The following is a 27,415-nucleotide window of genomic DNA, read 5'->3' as shown; positions in this document are numbered from 1 at the left end:
AAGCTATCTATTGTTTCTGAAGAAACCATGAGATATCCCATCAGTATATCTGCTATCCATAAGAATTTCAAGCTGGCTCCCAAGTATCTGGTTACTCCCTAACCTTATGTGTTTCCTGATTATCAATCAGTTTCTTGAGATGTTCGAAACGGGATAACCCCTCATCAAGAGAAAAGACAATGATTTACACTGTTGAGAATGCTTCAAAGCAGCTGAACTATATCAAAATCTGTATAAAGTAGCAGTGTGTGTGCTTCAAGAAGAAAAATCGTGTGCTGACACCATCCCCTGTTGTTCTTGGGATGGTGGAAGACCAGATCATCTCCCTTCAAGGACTGTGCTAGGAATTTTACCTGTCAGCTTTGAGACTCAAGTACCTTGGACTGGTGAGATCCCAGTGTTCTCTCTCTCTTTTCTCTCTAGGCATAAATTTCTGAACCTGAACGCTATTAGTTAAGCTTGAGCTAAGTTTCCCCAAATACTTAGTGAAACCAGGGTAGTATTGTAATTGTTTGTGTTGGTTTTTCCTTTGCATGTCTATTACTATTAGTACCATTATATATTTCATATACTTAGCAATAAATAACTTTTATAGTCAAACTGGTAGTAACTGAGTACATTTTTCCTTCTCTACTTCTCTTTCCTCCCATGTTCTGCAGCAACGCTTCTTTTACCTAAGCTAAAGATCCCTGTGAAGCCCAAAAATACTGTGGGGTCTGCTCATCAAGAGGCCAAAGATTGGGACGTGCTGAGTTTGAAACACAAAAGGGGATCAGCTTGTACAGGCTGATTGTCCCAGTTTGACTCAGACATGCCCTTATGAACTGAATGCTGGCCCATGAGGGTGTCAGCTGGACACCCAGCCAGATTCAGAGGGATTCTGTTCACCCGTGTGCTTGTGTCTGACTGCAGTTTATTGTTGCTCTGATGAACTGATTCTTGGCATATGAAGGTGTCAGCCTGTCCATGCTGATCAACCCGGCCGGGTCAGGCGTGTCACGTTAATTTGTGTGTGTTTGTGTGTATGACTGATTTGGTGACTGGAGGAACCCAGCCCCATTGAAACTGAGTCCTGCAAGATGGCTCCATTGGGGGTGAGGACTTGCAGAAGGGATATATATAGCTCCATATAGAAACACAAGTAACACAAGCAGCACATTGACAGAATTACCAAGACCCTAGAAATGTATCCCTAATAAATGAGCACACCCCAAAGTAACAGGAGGCCTGTGCGAAGCAGCTAGTATTTGCTTTGGATTCAGATTCAGCTGATTCAGGGGACAGTGATTCGATTCAGTGATTTGAATCACTACCCCGAATCAATTTGGCTGAATCCGATTTGGAGATTTGGCTACAGTCAAATCAGCCAAATCTCTGAATCTGCCTCATCCCCACCCACTCTCAATGACTGCCCCTTCCGCTTTCCCAGCTCATTTTTTAAAAAGCCTGCACTCACCAGCTGCTGCCAGGCAGGAGGACAATCCCCGCTGCCCCACGACTCATGGGGGGGCCCTGCCACACACCCCCCCCCCGCTCTCCCACCCCCGCCAGGGCTGTCCCACCCTGACTCACTGGCTGCTACCAGGCAGGGGGAGCAATTCTCACTGCCCCACGCTGCATGGGGGCTTTACCATGGGCCCCCAGAAGCCCCGAGGCTAGTGCAGCAGCTGGTGAGTCAAGGCTTCTTTTTTTTTTCCCCCCCAAGAGCCAAGAGCTGGGGTAGGCGGAGTAGCCATGGCGGGGGCTGGGAGAGTGGGTGGGGGTCGGGCAGGCTCATGGCAGAGCCCTCCCATGTGGCATGGGGCAGTGGGGAGCAGAAGGGATTACACCCCCCCGTGCCTGGCAGCAGCCAGCAAGTGGAGGCTTTTTTTTTTAAAGAGCCAGGAACTGGGGCAGGCAGGGCAGCCATGGTGGATGGCTGGGATAGTGTCCAGCTCCCTGCTGCAGCCAGTGGGGACTGCCTGCATCACTGAAGCTCTCCAAATCTTTTCTGAATCGATTCAGAGAGCTTCAAATTGATTCAGACCTTTTTACTGGTTTCCTGATTCTCCTGATTCTATTTGGATTTGGAGATTCAGCCACCAAATCGGGCCAAATCTCCTCTGAATCGAATCAGCACCTGAAGCTTCGCGCAGCCCTACTACCTAGCTCGCTAAACTCTAGAAACATTGGCGTGGTACCTGGGCACCCTCTAGCACTCTCCTTTGTTCTTCCAAAAACAAAGTCACCTTGTTTTGGGGAGATCTCAGCTCTAGAGCTGCAGAGCAAATAACTGTGCTCCTGCCTGTGAACACCGAAGGATAACAAACAGCATAACGAAGTCTGGAGGCTGCAGAACTGTCATGCACAGAACTTCTATTAAGTCAGGGGAGCTCTATGGAAATCAGTCTGGAAATTTTTCCATGCACGGTGTGTTGAAGCTGTATGAAAACCAACAAAATAGAAACAAGGGCAGAAGAAAACTGCCTCTATTTACAAATGGACCTGGGGCTAGACTTCTGCTGTAGGTCTCATGTTCAAATGATCAGGGAAGTAAATAGTGTAAGTGCTTAAATTGTTAGTGCATAATTGTTAGACCCTACAATCCGTAAGGATGTTAAACTTGATAAGAAACCAATGGGAGATTTCTCTGTGAGAGAAAAGCAGGATTGGAGGGTAGATTGGGAAATCCCTTCACAGCATTTCCACCCAGGTGCAACCTCTGTGTAAGGTAATCGTGTTATATAGGTACAAACTCACATTTTTCTTAAGCAAGATTTTTCACAAGGATTATCTATAAAGAATGCATGTAAAGCTGGGGAAGAAAGGAGTAATCAGATATACTGGATGTGGCATGGCTAAAAAATGTGATGGTACTAAGCACTGAAGAGCTATAAAATAAAAGAACCTTTATAGAATAGACAGTGCATCTATCATGCTCTTTATTAAAATGTCTAAGCACCATCATGTAGTGCATTAAAGCAACATGAGTAATATCTGCCATTTGTTTGTTCTCTCATCCTTTCCCCAGATGGAGAAGCGCATGGGGTGGTTTTGTGTTGGATTTTATTTTTATGATGCGTGTGTGCATGCATGTATATATAGGCATCATACAGCAAAATATAGATATATATTGCTATGCGTTTGTGATACAAAGCAAGGTCATACTTTTTCTTTTGACTGAAAGGTGATGAGGTTTTCAATGATCCTCTGTCATCCATGTGAAGCTTTTAAAGCCACAAAGAATGAACTTTTCCATTCTAAAATTCAGGCACATTTTTCCCTCTTACTCCCCACTGTATAAAACAAACCTTGAATGGTTGAAAAAAGGGAACATGAGAAACAGCAAGGCAAGAAACAGAAAAGTGATCACTCCTAAAGCAAATATTAAATGCATTTATTACAATGAAAAATAATAATGGGAGACAGAGTGTACATGATGTAAACACCTTTAATGCAATTCTAATTTTATTGTTGCTTCAAGTGTCACAGATTGTTATGGCAACAAAGCAGGGAGAAGGGGGAACCAAGATCACAGCATTAATTTGATATCTCAGCTTCATTTATTCCACATTTGTGTCTCAACTCATGCATAATAAACAATCCAGTTAAAGAAAAATATTGAAGCTATAATAATGGTATAATGTAGTATCCACTCGATCCTCAAGTCTTAGTTAAAAAAAAAAATCCCTCATGAGTCTATTACAGTTCCAGCTGAAATACAAATTTACATGATAATCAATAACATTGGAAGAAGCAGAAAGGGTATTCTTTCCATACATACAGTCTATCAAAGCCATGAGAAATGCTAACATGCCTGCAACAGATGTGGCCAACTGTCCTCGTGAGGAGGTCTATGAAAGAGCTAAAGCTTCAATACTTCCCCCCGCCGCCTAGTAGAATTTTTTTTTCCCCAAAGACAGGACAGGTATTTTGCCTTCCATCTAACGGGGAAGTTAAGCATCTAAAGAACTCATGCCCAGAAGTCAGGTAAGTGGGAAGCTGCCTGAACCAGCCAGGAGTGAAGAGTGCCAGGGACAGAAATTACATATAAATCGGTATAATTAATAAATTACACATAAATCAGTTCAAATCTGTAACACAACAGAAGTTCAGTGCACATAAACCATTTTCAAAACTGGCTTCAGATATACCTGAATGGATGTAGTATCAGATTTAACTGATTTAGGTTAAATCAGTTTATTGAACTTCTGCCCGGACCCCCCCACCCCCAGATTTAAGTTCACTCACAGTCCCCCAGCATCCCAAGATGTTTTGCACCTCCCCTGTAAACCCTCCCCCCCGCTTGCAGGGCAGGTGGGTTAACCTTGGCCCAAGCTGTCTGCTGCAGCTGAGCAGGGAAAAGTGCTCTAGTGCCCCCCAGCTTCTGGCCTGAGCCACTGCAGGCATGTGGCTGCATCTCTGGATTCAAAAGTGAACGTCTGTTCACTTGCTTATCAATTCAATCTCTGCAGCTTAGGCTAAGCTGTGAAGATTGAATCAATTCAACCACAGGCATTTTGACTGTCTGTGCTTAGCCAAGGAGAGGAAAGGGATGAAGAGTTGTGCCTACCTCTGCGCAGAGTTCCTCTTCTGCTGATAGGCCTTTAGCCCAGGTTTCCTGGCAGAGCTGGAAAGCGTGAGACAGATAAAGACAGAGATGCATCACCTCAGATTAGTCAATAGCCTACTAGCTAAAGCACTCACCAGGGGAAAACCTAGGCTCAAATCCCTGCTTCACTAGATTTGCCCTGAGTCTGAACCCCCATACGTTATAGGAACCTAGGACACACGTACACTCCTCTTTATACGGTACAAGTAGAGGAACGCCCCATTTGGGGATCACACGCCAAGGTTTCTAGGATGGGGTGAAGCCTCCAAACTGCCTGTTAGACTTTGGGTAGCAGTAACTCTTAGCTTGTGCATGCCCACTAGCTGGCACTTCAGGGCCTGCAGAGCAAGTAGCAGCTGGGTGATGGATATGAAGTATCCATGGTGGATTTTGGCATCTAAAGAAGTTAGGTGCCTATCTCTGTGCACTAGTCTTATGTCTTGAGCTGGCAAACAATGGAGGTACCATATTTAAACCTTTTCAGGAGAACAAAAGTCAACCCGTGACTCCATGCAGCCACAAAGAGCTACCACTACATCTGAATGAGCTCATGCTCTCCTCAGGAGAGGTCTCGGGTTGGAAGGAAAGAAAAAGAGGCACCGGAATAGCCAGTGCCCCAGAAGCTCTGGCACTTACCTATGAATCACCTACTTCACTCAGACTGTAGACGTGAACCCAACTTTCCTCCTACCCCAAGCAGCTGCCCTAACCCCAGCCCTACTAGCTGATCTGAGGGAAAGGGAAAGCAGGCAAGGGCCCCACAGATGCAATATTCAGACTGTCTCATTTTTATTCTCATACAGAATAAAAACGATTTCAAAACCTTAACATTTTTCACTAAATTCTTTTCCTACTGAGAAAAATAGCGTGTGGCATTGGAAGAGGGCTCAGGGGAGACTATTAGGGCAGAAACACAATCTCCTTAAGGAAAAATAGCATCGGAGAAATAGAAGACATGACCCACGGCACACGGAAGAATCTGCTGCCGGCGGCTGACTCAGATCGTAATTCTGGAGTCGTTGGGCCTTCACACATGGATGTTTCTTTGTAGTGACAGTATAAACAGCATGAGGGGTTTAAAGAGCCAATGACTGCTTGATATAAACAGGAATGATTAGAGGCCTGGAAAGTATGACTTACACAGAAAGGCTGAAAGAACTAGGATTATTTAGTTTGGAGAAGAGACAACTGAGGGGGGATTTGATAATACTTTTCAAATACTTAAAGGATGATGATAGAGAGGATGGAGATGCACTTTTCTCTGTCTGTAGGGGATGGGATAGGACTGGAACAACAGCCTCTGGCAGCAGTAGAGAAAATTTTCACGGGAAATTAGGAAGATCTGTCTGATTTAGGAAGGTGGTCAGGCATTGGAGCAGGATACCTAGAGAAGTTGTGGACTCTCAATCCCTGGAAATTTTCAAGAGCAGGTTGGATAGACACTTGACTGGGACGGCTTAATCAGAAATGATCCTACCTTGAGTAGGGGGCTAGACTAGATGACCTCATGACGTCCCTTCCAGCCCTGCTTTCGTATGATCCTATGGGCTTCTTGGATCATGACATGTTCACATGCTCATTTTATTAGCAAAAGCATTTCTCTCACAACCTTCAGGGCTGTAAATGCAGCCCAGAGTCTGTAGCTAGGCAGCTGCTTCCTTGAGGGGGCAAAGCAAAAGCAAGTGAAGGCACACGGTGAAATAAATATGGTAACACAGCTAGAAATTAGTTACCAATGCAGCGGCCAGTGCAGGAAAGTAGCCAATTCACTCTCCCCAAGCTGTAGTGGTTCAGCGGACAGAAGGTAGTAAAGCATCCTAGTTCTTTAACATTTAAGAGAGAGAACTTGAGTGCTTGCAAGCTACAAGCCTGTTGCGTGAGATGCCATTTCTATTAGTTTTGCAAGGCTGGAAGGACCGGGACAAAGCCTGTGGTAGGGCATCTTGAGGATCAGGAAGGTTAACATGGTGTTAATACTGTGCAGTGAATTTGAGCAAAGTCAAGTCATACAGCTACCTAATAAACCTGGGAGCCAGAAAAGCTTGGTGATTAGTGTATTGTATTCTCACATAGTAATATGAAAAGGAGAGCATGATATACAATATGCTGAATGGTCAGATTTTTGTCTTTGATAGGCTGGGGAGAGGTAGGCAAAGCCATGTTTTGATCAAGTGGTCACAAATGCATAAGGATTAGGATGTCGACGATGGATGTCTAACTATTGTTCTTCCTTTACTGACAAGTGGACTTACAGCTATCCACCTCGACTGATCATTAACTGGAATCTATGCGATAGCCATGGGTTCCTTTATAAACAACACTCACAACCTTGCTCCTGTATTTATAAAACCAGAACTGACAAAAAACAGGTTCACCAGAACGACTTTCCATATAGCAGCCACAACACTGGTAAAATCAAGAAGAGCTGGCAAATTTTGGACTCCATTTAATTTTACTTCAATCTAAACTGTTCGCAGGTGACAATGATAAGTAGCACAAAATAGCGTAGGCATTGCATGTACCGTGATTAGCACTGTCACGCGAGGGCCTGTGATATTGTAGTAATTCAAGCTTGAAGCTAAGTCTTTTGCTAATACTGAACCGACAAGCAGATGAAACAGAAACCAGCATCTGCATCCATCATTCCACCATTTAAGCTAAGATTTCCAAAAGGACCTAGAGATTTGGATGTCCAACCTGAGCTGCCTCAGAAGGATCCTGATTTACAGAGGAGGGGTAAGCCACACTTCCTGAAAATCGGGTTTCTTAACAGGTGATCTGGTGGGACACCTAAATTAATAGACTTGGCCCTAAACCTGAGCCAAGTCCAAATATAAATTATCGAGATTGATCTAGGGCAGTGCTGGCCAGCTTCTAATGTATTGGGCCACACTGGGGGGGCTGCACTAGGATAAGCCACAGGCCCTCAGGCCTTACTCCCACCCCCACTGCACCCCACACAGGCAGCCCTGTTCTCTACCGCTGCACTGCATATGTGTGCAACCCCAGCCTCAGCTCCCTCACTTCACTGCACCGCACTGCACCGCACGCTCCCCCAGTTCCATGGGCTACATTGTGCCTTGCCCCCTCTCTCCCCCCCCACCCCCAGGGCAGGAGCAGGAAGCAAAGACTGAAAGGGGGGACACAGTCCCCAGTTGCAGCAAGAGCTGAAGCGATAGGGGAGCAGCAAGCAGGTAGAAGCACAATAACCTCCCATGGACCACACATGACCCACAGGCCACCAGTTGGACAGCCCTGATCTAAGGATTACTGGATACAGCTCTCCGGCGTGATTATACAAGAGGTCAAATGAATGATAAAGCAGTCCCTTTAAAATATGCACAGGAGTTTCCACCAAAGAAATATTTGGGGAATGTTTTTCCTTTTCATGAACCCACACTAACAAGATTATTGTGAATGTGCGGCAATGTTTGCTCTGCATAGTTCATTTTATTCCTTGGGCATTCTTTGTTCCTTATTTATGCCGGGAGATGCACGTGACACGCCACAAAGAGTTCTGCTGGGGTTTGCAACGATCGAAGCAGGCGCTTTGGCACTGGCAGTGCTCTGGAGCGTGAACTTTGTTTGGATTAACTGTTCAGCAAGCCCTTTGGAGTAACGAATGCATTTGCATCAGGATCAGGCTATGAGCAACGGGCAAACACTTAAAGACTGCTCAACTCTATTTATCTGTGATAAACTAGGAAACTGGTCCTAATATTTCTTAATCAATACAGGCTGGGTGGGACACAACTGGCTTGTCATGTGCCTTCCTGGTTGGGTACAAGGCCAAGATCAAGATGAACCATTGAGTCCTGGACATGTTTCCCTATAGACCACATTTAAGATGTCTCTGCATTATATCAAAGATGAAAGGAACCAAAAACCACATCTGCCAAGTTCTCCATATGCCCCCCTCCCACCCACAAGCATGAAAACGCCAGACGTCCTGTTTTATAACGTACAGAAGGGAGGGAGAAATCCATTTGAATTATAATGAAGCTAGAGCCCATCTTGCTGTCTTCCTTTAGATCGAGGCGGGCAATTATTTTGGGGCGGAGGGCCGCTTACTGAGTTTTGGCAAGTCATCAAGGGCCGGATGACAAGCAGCCCAGGGCAGATTAATATTAATTTTCTAATTTTTTTAGGGGCCCTGTGGGCCGGACAGAACGGCTTGGTGGACCGCCTCCGGCCCATGGGCCGCATTTTGCCCACCCCTGCTTTAGATAATGTATAGACCTGCTTCCCATACCGTCTAGTACAGCTCTAGAGCTCTTAAGAAGAATTTTTTCTCAAAGAAGAGTCCTTAAATGAGGAATTTAGTTACACCATGGTCAAAGTGAGTCATCTTTTCAATACAAAAATCATGCACTTGTAAAAAGTTGCTTCACAGTTACCCATCCAACCAGCAAACTGGCATAGCGCTCTGGGTTTTTCAGTCTTGCCACACAGGTGCACTTTGACACGCTGTAGAGGGCTGCCAACATAAACACAGATGATGCCAGCAATTTGTCCCCTTTTATTCAGCTTTGACCAGGGCAGAGCCTTTGACATCCTTAACAATGAGAAGGTTGAAAACAGCTGCCGGGCGTCTGCACTGACATTGACTTCATCACAAAGAGGAAGACTGCAGTGCTACCGAACTCCCACATCGATGTCGTGCCCATAAAGGAGCATTTCCACTGCCTCCTTGAAATAAAAATGCTTTCAAATGCGGCCATCTCCTTTGTCCACGATATCCCAATTGAGATTAACGTAATAATAACTTTATTGCTTCCAATCCTGAAGTTGATCTTTAAAACAATTCTGATTTTTTTTTTTTTTTAAACTTTGCAATATTGAGAGTGATTTGTTCTTTCAAGTGCTTTTTCCCCTCTTAGGCTCTCTAAGCAATATTCAATGACTAATGAAAACTCCAGCACATTCCTGCATGGTAAGGAAGAGGCAAGCACAACTACTACGGTTTCTTCTTCTAGGAATGAAAACTGCATTCTCCAAGGTACTACTATGTAGTAACTGCTGATGAATGTTGACTTTAATAGCTATCGGGGATCTCTCACTACGCCACTAAAATTCAGCCAGTTCTAGGGCTGGAATATAGCTACAGTTCAGCTTTCCACAGCCACAATAAAAAGTAGTTTAGAGCCGGAAATTAAGACCATCTCCAAGTGAAACAGCAAAAAGAAACTGCAAAGCAAGCTGAACATCATTGGAATTTAACCAGGACCTTTTTAAAATGCAAACGCCAGGGAACGGGTCCTGGAATGATCATGAGATTTCAGGACGTCGGTTTGATGTCTAATGCTTTCACAGCAGTATAGCACCCTGGAAGGAGGGGCTTGGCCCGCGGGAGCTTGGAAGCCAGCTGCAGGTGGTTAGTGGATGATCGGCTGCCTGGCTGGGAGGCTTGGGGCCAGCTGGAAGTGATACCCGCTAAGGAGGGACCAGCCACCAGGACACTTGACAACCCCAAGAGGCAATGCTGGAGGAGAGGAAGGCAGGCTGCTGTGCTGGGGGGAAGCCCACAGTTAAAATGGCTTCTTGCCTAATGTCTGAAGACAGAGGATTTTGATTGGCCAGTCCTGTTGACTGGGGAGGCAAGGTCTTTCTGTGCAGAATAAACCGGTTCGAGAATCTGAAGCCCAAGTGGACTTGGCTATCTGAGGCAGCAGGGGAAGTGACCTGCATGCATGCCCCTAACAACAGAGCACTGGTTCAGTTGTTGTTATTGGAGCTGGCCAGAAAACTCCCATCAGTGTTTTCAAAACTGAAATATTTTGATCAATTAGGATTCTTTTGAGGGGGGAGATTTTATTTCATGGGAAATTTCCATTCCAAGTTCTGTGCCCATATCTTTTCTACGGCACTTGCTTTCAAGGCCGCCTTGATACGCTAGACTTAGATTCCTAACATATTCTATCTTTAATCTCTTTTACTGCTATAATTGATTTAGACTTATAATAAAAAGAAATGATTTCTAAAGCATTCATTCAAAAGGTCACTCAGTGGAATTCCCTGGCAAATGGGACGAATTTCTTTTCATAGCATAAAAGCTGCAAGGCCCATTATACAAGTCTTAGATCTAGAAGGATTGCTTTCTGCCCCCTCCCAACAGGGTAGACAGACACTTGGGCTGCTTGCAAACGTTAAAAAAAAAAAGAGCTGTACCGGAAGCAGCAGCACGTTACTTTGACCCAGATCCGCAGCATCTGTGTAGCTTGGGCGCTTCAGTGGGGCTTTTTAGCACTTTTATCTAATAGCTGATTCAATCAGCTATTAGATAAAAGTGCCAAAAGGCCCCAGTAAAGCACCCGATCTATACAGACATTGGGGGAGCTGGGTCCAACTAACATGCTGCCTCTTTTGGGCATGCACTGGGTTCAGCATGGGAGCGTGCTGACTTTAAAGTAAAGCATAATTTTGGGGTTTTTTTAATGTCTGCAATTGGAGAGTTTAGGGGCTTAATTTTTAGGTTTGGCATGCCTATACCCCTGAAACTAAAGGTTTAACTTCCAGGGGGACTGAAAGACGAGCTCTCCAAGATAGGCAGATGGAGGAGCACATGGTACATGGGGCCTTACCATCAGACCTAAACACTGAAATCTTGTCAGCTCTATGTGGCGTTCACCTCTGTGCGAAGAGCGAGAGGTTAAGGTGTAGGGGGCTTGGGTAGACTCATGTAACCTTTCGGTCATGTATTGCTGGAAGCAAAAAGGGCCAAAGAATGAAGGGGCATGCTCAAAAAGTAACAAATACGTTGGCTCAGGTGTTCACAGGCAAAACGTAGGGGATCTCTTCTCTTAAAGGCAACACTTCTCCACTTGCAAATACTACAACTGTATGATGCAAGGAAAACTTTACTGCAAGTAAAGCTTTCTCCTTAGGAAAACACAGCAACAGTCCAACAATATAAGCATTTAGCCCTCATAACTTTAGCAGCAGCCTATTACATTGGTTCCCCACTGACTGGCATTCCCGTAGGGAAATATGCCTTAATCATGCCATTTCTCCTTCCTGTTTATGCTGCCTATCATTTAGTGTCAAGGGGTATCTTAGTTCCAGAGTGAAAGCCAGTCCCGTCTCATTTTTGGGGGAAGTGCTAGCTGCTTCTGCTGCATTTTAATCCAGCTATAATCATTTCAGCTTTATATACTCAACTTGTAGAAGGGGCTCAAGAATTCATTCAACTCATCTTCTGTCCATGGCTCCCTGCCTTGAACAGAGAGCAGTAGTTAGCCTAAAGTCAGGCAGAAGGCGAGGTAGATTTGCATCTTCTTAACTATTTAGTCAGTCTACAAGGTGCAAATCTACCCTGTCCCTCACTAGCCCCTGCTCCTTCCCTCCAACACGGACTGACCAGTTGGGCTGTGGCGCATGCATGCATGCACGCAGACACTCAGCCCTCCACCCCACCTTCGGATTGACTCCAAGAGGCTCCAAGATCTATTGCAAGAGGATCCCAGATCTACTAGTGGATCGAGATCCACTGGTTGGTGACCACTGCACTGCATTGTGACCACACTTTTACAAAAAAATCTAAAGGAGTTTGGAATATTCATGCCAGACGCAAGACTTAAGAGGAGAGATGAACTTTCCATCGCACAAGGAAAGGTCACCACCCGTCTTTCCATTTTCCTTTGGTCTGTGCAAAAGTAGAACAAGGTTCAGTGGAGAAACTAGGGAGCCGCTATGCAGAGAAAGATGAAAGGTGGGGAAAGAATAAGGTTGAAAAGAAACATGTAAAAAAAAAAAAAGTGAGGGATGGAGGGATGAAAAGGTGGTGGTGCCGGACGAAAGAAGGGGTGAGGGGGGGGGGGGGGGGGGAAGAGAGGAAAAGCTAATGTAGGGGGGAAACAAAAGGATCAAAAGGACAGAAAGCAAATTAGTCAATTAAAGAGTAAGGAGGCCTGTTCTGACATCAAGGGGGATCATTTTAGGCAGCTGGGAAGCAAAGGGATTAAAAGAGCAAGCGAGCAGCCCGCAGACAGCAATGCAGCCGAACACAGGGAAATGCTTACATAGTGGCAGAGAGACCTGCATCCGCACCTTATTTACTTTGCTCCCTTCTCCTTAGGAATGAATGCATCTTGTCATTTCCCTCCGCTGCCAGCTTCACTATCATCTCACCTTGTTTCTTTTCTAATCTGTTCCCCAGGTCCTTGAAACACTGGCCCTTCATGTCAGAACACTGCTCCTTCCCCTTTGATCAAATAATTGCCTTTTTATCCGGCGATCCCTTTTGTCTTCTCCACGAGCAGCCTCATCATTTATCATCCAATTCTAACCCTTCCCCTGTGATGCCATCCCTCCTTTCTAGCTTCTCCATTCGTCCCCAGTTTCTCCAGCACCCAGATAACCTTGCTCCATTCCTGTCCAAAGCAAGTGCCCTGGCTGCACACCCAGTATGCCTGCAGGTCATCCAGCTTGCTCTAACATTTATTTAACTTGTATTAAAGTGCAATGCAAAAGAACTGGCTGTGTCACTTATGCCATCAATAAGCTGTGGGTGAGTTGGCCAGGAAAGAGAGAACATGTTTCCACAGCACCCGAGCAATTTGGAGGGGCTGGGCTCTGGTAGAGAGTCTATGCCCTCAGTGACACAGGCCCAAGATTTATTCTAGTCCTTGTTTGTGACATGCAGTTTGCACAGATACTAAGCAAGCAAAGAATAAAGTCCCAGGTTTCTGTCCCAGCTGAGCTCTTCTGCATCGCATCTTGCCACTATTTGTTCCTTCTGCTCTGGGCTCTGAGACCAGACTGCAGATTGCTCTAGTCTATGCCCAGTTGCCTAAGGAGCTGAAGTGCTGGGCCGTCACCTGGGTATAACTGGACTGTGGCACTACTTGATCCCTCCACCCCCATGCCCCAAGATGCATTACCTGCACTTGGGTCCATACAGGAAAAGGAATACACGTTTACCTGCAAACCACCCAGGAAATTATTACATATACCAATTTAAAGCTTAGAAGGGACCCTAAGTTCATCAGCTCTGACTTCCCATCTAATGTGGACCATTAAAACTTTACCTATTGACTCCTACACTGAGCCAATCAACTTAAGTTATAACTAAAACATCCCTTTTAGAAAGGCAACCAATACTATTTGGGCAATTTTATGAGGAGAATCTACCATTTTCTTTTGATATTTTGTTACAGTGGTTGATTCTCATTACTTTTTAAAAAGTACCAAAAAAGTCTCTTATTTTGCATTTAAATTTGTTGGGCTTAGCTTTCAGCTATGGTTTCTCATTGTGCTTTTCTCCATTCAACTCTTTCTAGTAATACTGGTATCAAGATACTGCATATTCATGCATTAAATGGTTTTATCTTAAGGCCTGCTGCACGATTTGCAGAAGTAGTAACAGACCTCCAAAAAAAGATTCCTCATTGTTTGCAAAAGTCATGCAACTTCCAGACAAAGTCCTAATGTCTTCCTCAGTCAGCTTGGCTTTCAACCCTGGCTGAAAGAACTGCAGATATAAATGGGTTTCATTTTTCCTACCCATTCAAACTTTGACCTCTCTCTTGAGACATCTGCTAACAATAATACAAGTTTGTGAAATGTGGGACAATGTGTCACCAGATATTCACTGCACATCAATGACAGAGGAAGTCTGTAGCCACTACTAAATTCATGCTAGCCATGCAGAAGTGAAAGCCTCCAAAATTCATGTCCTTCAGCATCGAGTCCACGAGCCCAAGAGTTCATGCACAGAGCAAGGAAAGGAATTTGGATGAATGTTTCATTCACCAAATAGTGCAATTTTGGATCAGTCAAATCAATTTGCAAATTTAAGTCAAATTTGGCAAATAGTTTTGGATGAAAAATAGAAGGCATCCAGACAATTGAAACATTAGATATTGACATTTCCCAAATTCGGATTTTTTTTATTTCAACGTGACATTTAGAGACCAAATTTAGTCCAACATAATTTAGAAGAGCCAAAAAGAAGAAAAACATTTCATGTAGAGCCAAGCAAACCAGTCCATTCAGCCTGAATTGATTTTATTTGGGGAGGAGATGTGAGGGAGGAAGAACATCAAATGAAAACCAAGACACTTTCATTTAGGGTTGACCAGGAAACACCCCCACTATTTATTTATTTGTTGTTAGGATTGGGCTTTGAACCCCCCAAAATCAACTGTATGTACAGTTCTTTTCTCAGCCATGTTGTAACTGTTTGGTAGTTTCGCTAGTTATTTTACATGCTCAAGGCTTTATTTTATGTCAAAAGATGAGATGACTTCAATAAGCTGTCAGATAAAACAAAAAAATGACATCAAGAAAGTTTCTTAAAATGACAAAAAGTTGTAAAACTGGTGTTTTTCAGGAAAAAATATGCCTTTTGTATTTTTTTCAAGCTTTTATGCACTCGTTACAAAAATTTCAAGTTTTCAGAAAATGAAAAAAAAGTTTGTAGAACTATTCTCAATTTTTTCCACATAAAATATTTTTAATTTAAAAAATTAATAAAAGAAAAGAAAAGAAAAGAACAGGACCATTCTAATCACTTTGAAATGCAAGCAATTGTAACATTTGTCACAAAAATAAGTTATATTTTGGCCACTCTTTTTTGACAAATTTGAGACCAGAAGATGATCTGATCTGAACAGCTATGTTCCTATATAAATCCTTCTTCATTTCTTACCCAGGTGAGAAGTTTAATGCCCTCAGCTTTTTCATCCAACAGTTCAAACAAACTGACAAAGATGGGAGAAAACTAATATTGGTCATTAATTTATAAGTCTGCTAAACAGAAGGAACGGAGACTTAAGCAGAGCACTGAGAGTCAGATAGCTGGTGGTGCCAGAGCACTGTCACAGTTCAAGACACATTAATTACCCTTCTTCAGGAAGCATGCCAGTAACTAATGTCTCTCCAATGGACTCCGTTATTTGTCTTGCCTTTTTTTTCCTGAAGGCAGCCTGCAACGGAGAAAAAATGTTCTCTTTGTTGCTTGTACATGATGCATAAAGGAGACCTGAAAGTTCAGCAGAAAAGGATTTTTTCTAATCATTTATGTTAGACGTATCTTGAAGTCCTGATTTTCTAGAAGACTGAAGAAGCAGCACTCTCGTTATTCCTGATTATTAACGTGCATGTGAGGAGGCTGAATCTTGCACAAAGAATGATTTCCTCTCAGAATATTTGCCAATGGGTTCAATGAATTGGCTGTTAATGGGAGCTCAACATTTTAATCACTGATGGCTTGTCTACATGGGGAAGATACCTGCGTAGTAGCTGTGACATATGCCTGGATGTGAATTTACAGCGCACTGGCACCCAATGTGGACAGTCAAGGCACATAAAGTGCAAATTTAATCAGACTCTTAGCAGACATTCAATGGGATTGGAGGAATGTTATGCCCTATCCTAAGCATTACACCTCCCTGCCACACCAGATGTGCAGGGCAAGAAGCACGATGTTTGGGATGGGGCATAACATTCCTCCAGTCCCAATCATGCCACTGTGGAGCTGCCCCTTGCAGACTAGCCATGATACAACTATTTCCTAAACCCAGAGCCACCCCCAGCCCCCAGCCAGCTCAAGACCCATGGCTGTCCCTCAGCTGGGGCCAACAATCAGCCTATTGTCAGCCTTGGCCCCAGGACAGCCCTCAGTCCAGCAGTGTTCCTCATATTTTTCAGAATCTCTTTGGGGTTAATTTGCAACTTTATGGCATCATAAATTGGCTGTACATGTAGCACTGTTACTATTTATGGCATTATTAGCTCCTTAAATGCACCACAAATGTAAAGGGTGCCAGGGGCCTTAATTCACTAACAGGAAGTAGTTCATGCTTTATACATTCAGAACAAGGTACTGTTGTGACTTCCCTGAATTGATAAACCCTTAGATCAAATTAATTTAAATTAACCAGATTAAAAATCCCTTCCTCCCTAAAGTACCTAGGATTTCATCTCTCAAAAACAGAAGTGCCATACTGGGTTAGACCAAAGAGCCATCTTTCTCAGTTGTCTGTCTCTGAAAGTACCAAGTAGTAGATGCTTTAGAGGGAGAGTATATGCATGGGGCATGTCTAGAGTGATCCACCCCTTGTTATACCTTCCCTAGCATCAACCATCATTGGTGTAGGGATATCAGAGGATACATCCTTGATTTGTGTGTGGGGGGGGAGGGAGGGGGGGGGTTGTTGTTTAATAGCTTGCAATAGACCTGCCCTCCATAAATTTAGCCTCCTTTGAACCAGGCTATGTATCTGCCTCTACAAACTCCTCTGGCAATCAGCTCCATATGGTGCCATAATACCAACAGGCCTCCAAAAATCCTGGGAATTTGAAAACCACTATATCTAACAGAAGGACTTCTTTTTCTTGTGAGAAGAAAACAAATGAAAGGCAAAGGGTTGCATTAAACAAAACATGTTAAAGCAGAAATGTAGGATCAATTTTTTATTACAGCAAAAAGTTTAGTATGGGGTATCTAGTGCTACTGTATTAAGTCCAGTGTTATTTAATCCGTTTCATAATTGTAAACGCAAAAATATGTTAAAAATAAAACTTTATTAAGGTTACAAAGTTCAGCACTTAAAAGATAAGATATGCCAGTGCAACCTTAATTCAACTCCCTTGAATATATGCATTTTGATCATTTTTAATCACATACTATTAATTCTACCAAACAAGCTGTAGTCTTCAGTTTCATTAACGGACGTGACAGTCTCTAACCTGCCTGATTTGTTTGCAAATCTCGTAAGAACTACTGGGTTTTCCATTTGGAAGACAAAGTATTCTTTATTCCACACTGCAAAGTGCACAGCAATAACAACAAGACTTATAACGAATCAGGTAAAAAAAAGAGCATCGTTATTCCAGTAAATTTAATCATTTTCCCCAGTTTGGGGCCTGGGATGTTGCAGAGGATCGTTTTGTTAAAATTAAAGCTGGTGGGAATAGTTCATTCAAAACTTTAATGGAAAATGGCTTTTTCTTTTGGAATGAAATGGAAGTGCATTCGGGTTTATAGACCCCACAGAACGAGAAAGGGCAACTAACTAAGGCCATCCAGGAGGCACCTCCAACAAAGAATAGAAGGAAGGCCTGGTATTTTAAACAGAAATGTCTGTAATGGAGTGCAGGTTTAGGAAGGATGAGAAAGTGAGGACCTGGTCCACATCCTACCCAAGCCTTGGGCTGGGGCTCTGAGGAGATGGAAAGCCTGAGTCTCCCTACCTCAAAATTCTTCCTGCTGGACCGCAAAGGGGTTTGGTCTTGTACTCAGATGTGAAGAAGTAGACTTTTAGACTTTCACCAGCTCCTTGACCTGCAATACTAGAAATGGGCTCTTAAGACACCCCTCTCAATGCGAGGGAAAGAAACCAAACGGATTTGTAGAGAGGAAAAAATGCCTTACACAAGGTTTCCAGAGACAGATTATACCACTAAGCAGTTCTGGGATTTTCATGGGGAAGGAAACATTTTTAGCTTTCTGTATCTGAAAACTGTGACACTATTGAGAATGAGAGCAAGGATCTTCCCAGCTATGGACAAGCGTGCAATGTGATGATAATCACTGCAATCCAATTTCTCTCTTAAATTGAATGTGGTAACGATTCTGGCATCTCGAGTCAATGGGAATCTGTTCCACTTTCCAGATTTTCATAACAACATGTAATTGGTGACGAAGCTATATTCCAGCGTGCTTATAAATTTCAGCTGGTATTCCACTAGGACCACATGCTTTGCTATTCTTCATCTGCTTAATAGCCTATAAGACCTGTTGATAAATTGGTGAATCTGAAAGATGGTCCTAAATGAGGTATTGTGGAATGGCATTCATGATATTGTCTTTGAGACATGAATCTTGGTTTAGGGGCTCTTGAAAGTCCTCTTTCCGTGGTGCTTTGATGGTGGGGCAGTCTTTAAAGAGTGTTGTTCCATCCTTGGGCCTCAGAGGGACAGCTTGACCCATATACAGCTTTGATTGCACTGAAGAAACTACACATGGGTGTCAGCAAACTTTTGAATCTCTTTCACTTTGTCGTTCCCCCCCACTCAAACACACACACTTGTTCTTTCACTTTTGAATTTTCCTCTGGGTCTTGGCTTTATTTTAGCCATAAGAACCTTGCTTCTGTTTGGAGTTGATGTCATTCTGCCAAGTTTTGAAGGCTCTCCATCTCTCTCAGTGAGATCTTGAATTTCCTTTTCCTTGCTGAGAGACTCTACCCGAGTCCCAATGTGCCTTCAGACCATTCAGAGGTACAATAGATATGATTTTTGTTGCTAGACAGCTGCAGAAGTACCTCAACCAACACCAAGATGTTTATATGGCCTTCACTGACCTAAGGACTTTGATTCAATCAAGAGAGAACACCAGCGTTCTGGCTCAAGCAAACACCACCAGCATTGAAGCCATGTTTATTTGGCACCAAGTCGATTAGACAGAACATGTCATAAGAATGCCTGATAACCGGCTCGCAACACAAGTCCTATACTCCCAACTCACTGATGGTTGCTGATCCAGAGGTTGGCAAAAGAGATTCACAAGGGCACCTTGAAGGCCAATCTGGAGAAATGCAATAGTGACATCAATACTCAGGAAATGCAAGCACTAAATTGTCCACAGCAGAGCCATGGTGTACAACAAGGCATCGATCATCTTGAGCAAACACCTTTTACTATGGAGATGGATAGATGAGAGAGAAAAAGGGAAAGACCCGGCATCAAGATCTACTCTACAACTGTTTTCCATGTCTGCAGTTGACCATGCAGGTCTCAGATTGGTCTCTTCAGTCATCTGTGGACTCACCCATGACTTTCCTATTGAAAGGTTTTCCTCCTTGTATCAAGGGATGCTGCTGCCACTGCCATCAACAATCTGAAAACTGATTTTTTGTATCAACAATGGAAAAAAATGTTCAGTGAAAAAATATTTTCGACTAAAAAAATTGAGGGTTTCGGGGGGGGGGAGTTAAGTTTCCAGCTACTAGAAATCAGCCTTTGATGCAACCCCCAAAAAGATTTTGGCAGGGGAAAAAATGATAGAAGTTACAATATTTTTTCCCCATTTTATTTTTTTTCCAGGGAGAAAAAATAATCTCTGAGCCATCCAGACAATGGCTTGAAGTTGCAGCAAAGTAAATTTGACTGGATATCCAGAAAAACTCCTCCACTGTTAGAATAGCGAGGCAGTAGACTTGACTGCCTAGCAAAGTTGTGGGCTCTCTATCACTGGAGGTGTTCAAGAAGAGGGTGGACAGCCACTGGTCAGGAACAATCTAGGCGTAGCTGTGCCATGGGTATTTCCCATGCTCCCCCCACCCCCTTCTGCTACATGTGTCATGGTATTTTTAAGCCTTCCTCAGAGGCATTGGGTGTTGGCCCAAGTCTGGGGACTTCGACTAGGGTGTGCCAATGCTCCTGCTGGGACTAAAGCCAGACCAACTCCACTCAGTGCCAGACCAATTGCCATAATTGGGATCAGGAAGGAATTTTACCCCATGGTCACATGGGTATGGACTGCGGGGTTTTTTGCTTTCCTCTGTAGCAGGAGGACATGGCCCTGTACCCAAGATCTCTTGAATGTATATTGACAACATTTCATAGAAGCAGGACATTGGCTGCCATGGTTCCCCTGGCAGGTTACGGTGCTGGCTCTGTTGTGTCATGGTTTAGATTATGGTTTTTATGAAATTGTTTGGATAAGGATGATTCAGCCTCAGGCAGGGGTTGGACTAGATGACCTCTGGAGGTCCCTTCCAGACCTACTTCTCTATGATTAAACATTCACATGATCACCACCTTTGTTCACCTTTGACTGCAACAAATACTTATAGAAAACAGATTAGATAGAAGTCAAATGATAAGCACTTTGAGCTGAACTGAGCAAAGGAAAGAACTCAATTTGTGATCTGCAAATTATATGCATCAGATGGAGACATCATTCTATATTTTAAAGTGGCACCAGAGAGGAATAAACCCTAGAAGTTTAATTAGCCATACACATGCCATGTTGCTAGATGTTGTTGCAGACTTGAAATGTAGTTTTAAAAAAGGAAAAAACAGCCGGGTTGATTCTCTCACCATGCAGAGACAAGGTAAACCTCCTCTTCTGTGCTCTCACCATTTTGTATATCAGGACCACAGACTTCACTCGTGCTTCTGTTCTCTACCAAATCTACTAAATCCATGTTGTTTTGCCCAGCAGATTTTAATAATAGAGCTCAAGGGTGAATCTTCACCTTTCATAAGCAGGGATCTTCACTTATTCCATCTCTCACAATCTCTTCTGAATGAGTATAGTCAGCAATAGATATGTTTCATATCCTTAAAGGCCCATAACAACAGTGTATTATTGTAGATTACATAGCAGTAGATCTCAAACTCGGCTGTTAACATTACTGTAATCCCATATTATAGATGGGGAAAATTAAAATTAAGAGGTAAAGAAACTTGCCTGTGGCTACTCAGCAGACCAGTGACATAATCAGAAGGAGAGTCTGGGTCTCTTCCATTGACCCAGCATGGCACGCCATTTCTCTGCCCCCTTAATTCTACTGTAGCAGGATCTGATGCCATGGTACAATTTACACGAAGGTGGTCAGTAGTTTTCACTTTGTTATATCATTTGCAGCTTCTTAGAGAAGACTACTTGCTGATTAACCAGCATTTAGGAATACAAAAAGTAATTGAAAAAAAATGTCAGACTGAGTATTTGAATTGAATTAGCTTCTCTTCCAGCTTCGTTACTTGAGGACCCGAAGAGGGCCCATTTTGATTAATGACACCAAGGGCCCTCTATATGTGCAGGTAAAGGCACAATGGGATCTAATGAGTGATCCACACAATCATGCCTTTTGTCATGCCACACATACAGAGCAGGAGGCATGATTGTAGGATTGTGAATCAGATCCCATCATGCCTTATTGCCAGTGCAGAGGGAGCCCAATCCCAGGCTCCAGCAAGAAGCAAGCTCCTGCAGTTGGAAGCCCTCATCTGACGAAGATCCCAGGTGCAGGGGCAACCCATGCATCCCTGTGGCTGGGAGACTGCAGCTGCTGTGATTTCCCAGCCATGGGGGTGCATGGTGCACCCCTCAGCCAGGATCCCTGTCAACTGGTAGCTCCCAGACTTGGGGGTGCACACATGTACCCCCCCACCTGGGGACCCTTGGCTACCCATTCAATTAATGGCACGATAGGAAGCAGTTACAAATTTATTACACATATTTTGTGGAACAACTTTATAGCTTATTCTGCTTTTTATCACACCATTGATGGATTAAACATGCGGCTAGGTGACCACTTAAGGTCTGATTCACTGGTTGATCACACCTTAAGTGTAATGTTTAGATGGGGCTCCACACAACCCACACCCTTACAAAAAATTTCCTGAGATCTTTCATGTCATGGTAGAGCAGCAAAGAAGCTGGGCCCACGTATCAAAAGGGCCTAATGATTCAAGAGTGGCCAATTTCACACCAGATAAGGTTTGTTTTTTTTTTAAAAAAAACTGAACTTATACCAATGAAAAATAAATGCCTCTAAGTTGCCTCATGTCTGTAGCCAGCATGTCTAACTCTCATCATTTTATTGTGAACTACATTATAAATGGGGTTTCTTTCCCCACTAATAGCCCCAGCTTCTGCAGTCACGCAAACATGAGTTTGCCAGCTTTGATTCAAAAAGAAAAAGCAAGATTTGAGCTTGCATGCTTATAAAAAAACTTGAAAATGTGAACCCTAAGGACTCCACCCCCAAGAGACGATTAGAAACAATTTTGGTTTGGTCTGAATTTTAGGCCACTATTAGGCTTCAAGAGTGAGAGGACAGGGGCTCAACATGAGTTTTTTTCAGTGCTGGAATGAACAACATTGTCCAACCAAGAGCTGAGGGACTCTCTTTGAAAATGTAGGTGTTAACGTTTTACACAAGGCCACAAACATGCTAAGACACAAAGCAAAACGCACAATGCTCAGTTCAGAGGCGCCAAGTATATGGGGGCCCCCAAGGGCCCTGGCCCCCCTCGGGAAGACGGCTGTTGCCTGAAATGCATAAAACTTTCCACATTTCCATCATCTTAGCCTCCCACCCCCAGCAACAATAAAAGTTGGCGCTTATGGCTTAGTTTAATCACCGCAGAAAGGAGAAGGGCCAAATTAAACCTGCTGGGATATGGTTCAAAGACCTGTGGGTGTTTAAACCCCGAGGCTTAGCCCACTGGAATTGGAAAATGTCACTGAAGCCTGAAGAACAATGAGCACGTGGAAGCATCTCCTCAGGAAATGCATGTCAGTCACTGCTCCTGTCAAGGAAATTGTCAGCAAAATTTCACACATGCACACACTACCATACAATGACAAAACCATCAAACCAAGGAAGAGTGATTTTTGAACACCTTCAGTGTTCTCACTGCTCCAGGGGAAAACAATTCATATGAGGGGGGAAAAAAAACCCTTTTGGAAACCACTATGCTTACTAAGATAGTGGCCGGTCTCAGTCAGAGGACAAGGAAAACCCTTCAACTATTCCTAGGGTGGGCAACGAGGGACTCTCTCACCCTCTGCCGGCCTAAGTGCCCTTCAGAGAGGTGGGCTCCCAGCGCACCCAGAGTTTTCCCCGCCAGGAGCATAGGTCAAGACAAATGATGTTTATTGAACAATACGTTGCACTTGCAGGTCAACTCTTATAACAAATTTCTTGTGTTTCAGAGTGGAGTGAGCACTGCCAAAGCTAGGCATGTGTGCCTGGTAGCGATTCAAAAGCTCTCATGCATTTAACACGCACGCACACTCTTCTGCCACTTCAGCCGTCTCCAACAGAATTGCTGTATTAAGAGGAAGCCCTTGTCTACAATCTGGCCACAGTAAGCAGCAGAGGAATGGGCTCGAGTGAAATATAAAGGCCTGTCTTCCAAAGCTGTACAGACTAGGAGCCCTTCTTGCAGCCTGAGCACTGGGAGGAAGTTAGGATGACAGAAAGAGATCTAGTGCTATAAAAAGGTAGGATTACAGGGAAAGTAAAAAAACAGTGGGAATGTATATGGTATCCATATGGAAGCAATGAACAGTTCATGATTAATACACACTAACCTAACGCCATCTTGTGTGCGACACATTTAGTGAACCCGAGGGCTGGAACGTAAGAGTTACCAGTGCATGGTCTCCTTGTCTGGCCCAAAGAAAGGGAGAAAAGTATCGGAACAAAGGCATTAGGAAACATCTGTGTGAATTAATTCACATGAAGGGGCAAAGCTGTACCATGCATAAGCTGCTCTGCGGTAATGTTCCTGTCTACGTTCATAGCCATCAGAAGAGTAAACTGCCATGGCTCAGCTTTAAATTGGATTGCCCTGAGTCTTGTAGGCAGGAGGGAAGGGTACCGCAGCTAGAAGATACCGGTGGTTACCAGTCCTATTCAAGTAGCTGCTTCTACTGAAGGTAGAATATAAAGGTTTAATTTTGGACAATCCTTTTGGTACACCACAGACAATCATCCTCAAAGAGCTAAGTCAGAGCATAAACAGGGAAGTTGTAGTTGCATATAATGTTATATATTATACCTATCCTAAGTCTCCCTTGTTGCTATTATATCCAACCTAAGTACTCTTGTTGTTCCTAATACAACAATACTTCTTGTCCTTACCCCTGCAGACACAGGGAACAATTGATTGGATTCCTCTTTCTAACAATCCTATTTGAAGATAATTATCAAATCCCCTCTCAGTCTTCTCTTCTCTAGAGTAAATGCTCCAAATTCTTACAACATTGCCTTGTATATTTTCTAGACCTATAATCAATTTTGTTGCTCTCCTCTGAGCCAAGTACAAACAGTCAAAAAGCCCAAGGCTGATTTGATTCAGTCTTTGCAGGGTAGTCTCAGCTGCAAAGATTGAACCAATAAGCAATGAACAAACATTCACTTTTGATTCAGGAAACGCAGCCACATATCTGCAGTGGCTCAAGCCAGAAGCCGGGGAGTGCTAGAGCACAGCTATCTAGCACGTAGCCAGCATGGGCTGTGTGTTCACTTCCTCTTCCTGCTGCCCCCAAGTTCTCTGGGATTTGCAGTCCAGAATCACAGCAGTGTTGATCATAACTTCCTCTTCTTGCCTCCAGGTGCCTCTGAAATTTGTAGTCCACAGTTGCAGCCATCACTAAGTAAGCAGGGAAAGGCAAGTCCATACTTGGGGGAAGGGAAGTTTAACACCCCCCCGTAGCTCCAGCCCCCGGGGGGGGGGGGCAGGGAGCAGTGAGCCAGCCCTCACTGCTCCAGCTAGGGAGTAGAGGGGTGGGGCTAGCCCTGCTCTGTAGAGCAGACAGCACAGCCCAGCCCAGGGCTGCAAAATGCTGGGATGTGGCAGGACTGTGATTTAACTTGAACCAGAAAGGGGTCTGGGACAGAAGTTTAACTTAAATCATTTAATCATTAATAAACCAGTTAAAATCATTTAAGTCTGATACACTACATTCAACCAGGTTTATCTTAAACCAGTTTCAGCCATTTTGGAATTGGTTTATGTTCATGGGTCTTCTATTCTGTTACAGATTTAAACCAGCTTCTGATCACTTAAACCAGTTTATCTGTAACTTTTGTCCCTAGCTCTGGACTCTTTCCAACTTGTCCAGATCGTTCTCAAAATGCAGTACCCAAAACTGGATAATGGTCTCCACAGGTAACCTCACCAGTGCTGAGCAGAACTACAGAAGAATTGCTATCCATGACTTGCATACAGCACTGCTGTTAATATAGCCCAGTATACAGTACTATCAGCTATTTTTGCAACATTATTATACTGTTGGCTTCTATTCACCTTGCTATCCACCATAGCACCCAGAATCTGTTCTGTAACGTATTTACAATGTGCACCATAAATGTCTCTTTGGAAAAGAATTTTTTTACAGTACCCCTGGTAGTTAACAGAGAACTGCTAATGTCTACTTCATAAGGTTTGTTATATCACAGCTGTATCATTTGATTCTTCAATATTCTCTTTAAAAGGCCTGAAAAACCATATTCTGCGTTAAGCATCCACAAAAATTAAGTTGAGGTACAGGAAGAAGAGAGTACATGCGCTTAATATCATCTCAGCATATATTCACTACACTTGCAACGGCCTTAGGGGTGTAGAATTTTTTATCAACCGTCTCAGAATTAACTCTTAAACCTGGCAAATCTTATTTACACACACGTGCACACGCGTGCACACACACACACACACACACACACACTTAAAGCTAGTACAGATAATTGGAAACAGAAGAAAGCCTAAGATGGCTTAACAGATTGCAGTTCTTAAAAAATAGAAACAGCAAAGAGCGCTTGAGTACCTATGTGCCAAGTTTAATCCCCTTGTTAATTAAAATGGCTGAATTATAGCCCCCTTCAAAAATTGGGTTTACAATAGAAATGCCAACTGAACAGACCCTTCACTGTAACAGCACTGCTGGCTCCTCTAGAACACAAGCGCAAAATGGCAAAACATATTGGCACCTCCTGTACATGCAATTGAAATATTCACTTGGTGCTGTCTCTTCCTGTTAATTGCTGTGTGGAAAGTGGTCCCCTTAACACCTCTTTATCTATCTGCTTCAGGAGCATTACCTACCTCCACGATCACTCAAGGGGCACAGTTGGCTTGGCTGCAAGACTCCAAAGCCAAGCGCTGAGAAGTAGCCGGGTTTTTTCCCCCAACAGTGACATCTGGATCTTTGTTTGGCTTCCTGTCTGGTGCATTGGCTGGCTCTACTCTTGGCTGTTGCAGGGCTGCAGAACAGCTTGTGCGCATCGTCTTGGAGAACGCTTGCTGCTAGACTTGTTCAGATCCCCCCTCCCAACCCTCTCATTTTCATTTCACTAACCCTTGTTTGTCAGAAATATGATTACTGGTCATTTTTTCAAAAAGTCCCTGTTTAGTAGCCTTTCTTACTACTGGAGACAGGAGAATATGGTACATAGAGTGCCAGGATAAAAACCAGGTTTACCAGGTTTCTAGTTAACAATTAACCTGCTGTGCAAATTCCTGCAGACTGTGCCTCTATATCTGCCAACACCTCCTCTCTTCCTTCTCCGTTTAGATCGTGGGGCTTCAAGGAGCAAATTCTGTCTTACTCCAAATCTCTGCAGTGACCCGTCTGTCACTAGTATATAGACATCATTGGGTCCTAAAGAACTACAGATAATAAAATGCAGGCACAGCCGTCAAGACTGTGAAAAACAGCTGCTTCTTCTCCAGCTCTAATCCACAGATCAACTTGGAACCAGCTGAGGATTTGCCCAAAAGTTTTAGAGTTACAGTATTAAACTGCTATCATTGTGGCTATAAAAGATGGGATCATACTGTTTCACGATAGCTCCTCATCAGAACTGTCAGCTAATCACAAGATAGTTACTGGTAGTGACCATGCGAGACAGAGGAAGAAGAACATCTTCAGCTAAGTTTTTGCCAAGTTGGCAGTTAGGAAATATCATATTTTGTTTTCCTAAATTGATCAGGTTTGCATGGAAACCTCAAACAAGTCTCTTCTATGGATTTTGGTTTGGTTTGATTTTACTAAAGGGTTGGGGAGACTCACTGCTAAAACTGATTGACTCTTTTTGCCTCGTACTCTTCGTATCTCCAATGGAAGGCAACTCCAAGTCAGTTGTCTATGCAGCGCTTAAGCAAACATCAAACTTTAGGGCTGCTCCAGTATTTAAAGCATTTAATGTTTCCATGAGCTATGGGCTTTAGTTTTTAAGAAATTATTTAACACGTGGCATTTATATGATACCTATCATCAAAAGATTACAAACGCACTGTACCACTGATTGACTAACCTCAGTGCTTTTTCGTGGTAGCTGCACACTGCTGTCCCCTGGG

The 27,415-nt window shown here is 43.5% G+C and overlaps 1 long non-coding RNA gene across 1 annotated transcript in view; it reads right to left on the bottom strand.

Moving 5' to 3' along the window:
* Nucleotides 1-3,443: 3,443 nt before the first annotated feature.
* LOC112551594 overlaps nt 3,444-27,415 on the bottom strand; it is a 45,864-nt gene continuing 21,892 nt past the window's right edge. The window contains exons 5-6 of the long non-coding RNA XR_003095895.1: nt 4,553-4,609; nt 3,444-3,693 (exon numbers count right to left, since the gene is read on the bottom strand). This is a non-coding gene — a long non-coding RNA (uncharacterized LOC112551594). The remainder of the gene's footprint in view (nt 3,694-4,552; nt 4,610-27,415) is intronic.

This window comes from Alligator sinensis, unplaced genomic scaffold, assembly GCF_000455745.1.
Source record: "Alligator sinensis unplaced genomic scaffold, ASM45574v1 scaffold268_1, whole genome shotgun sequence".
Taxonomy (NCBI): domain Eukaryota; kingdom Metazoa; phylum Chordata; order Crocodylia; family Alligatoridae; genus Alligator; species Alligator sinensis.
This window is presented reverse-complemented; position numbering and strand designations above follow the sequence as displayed.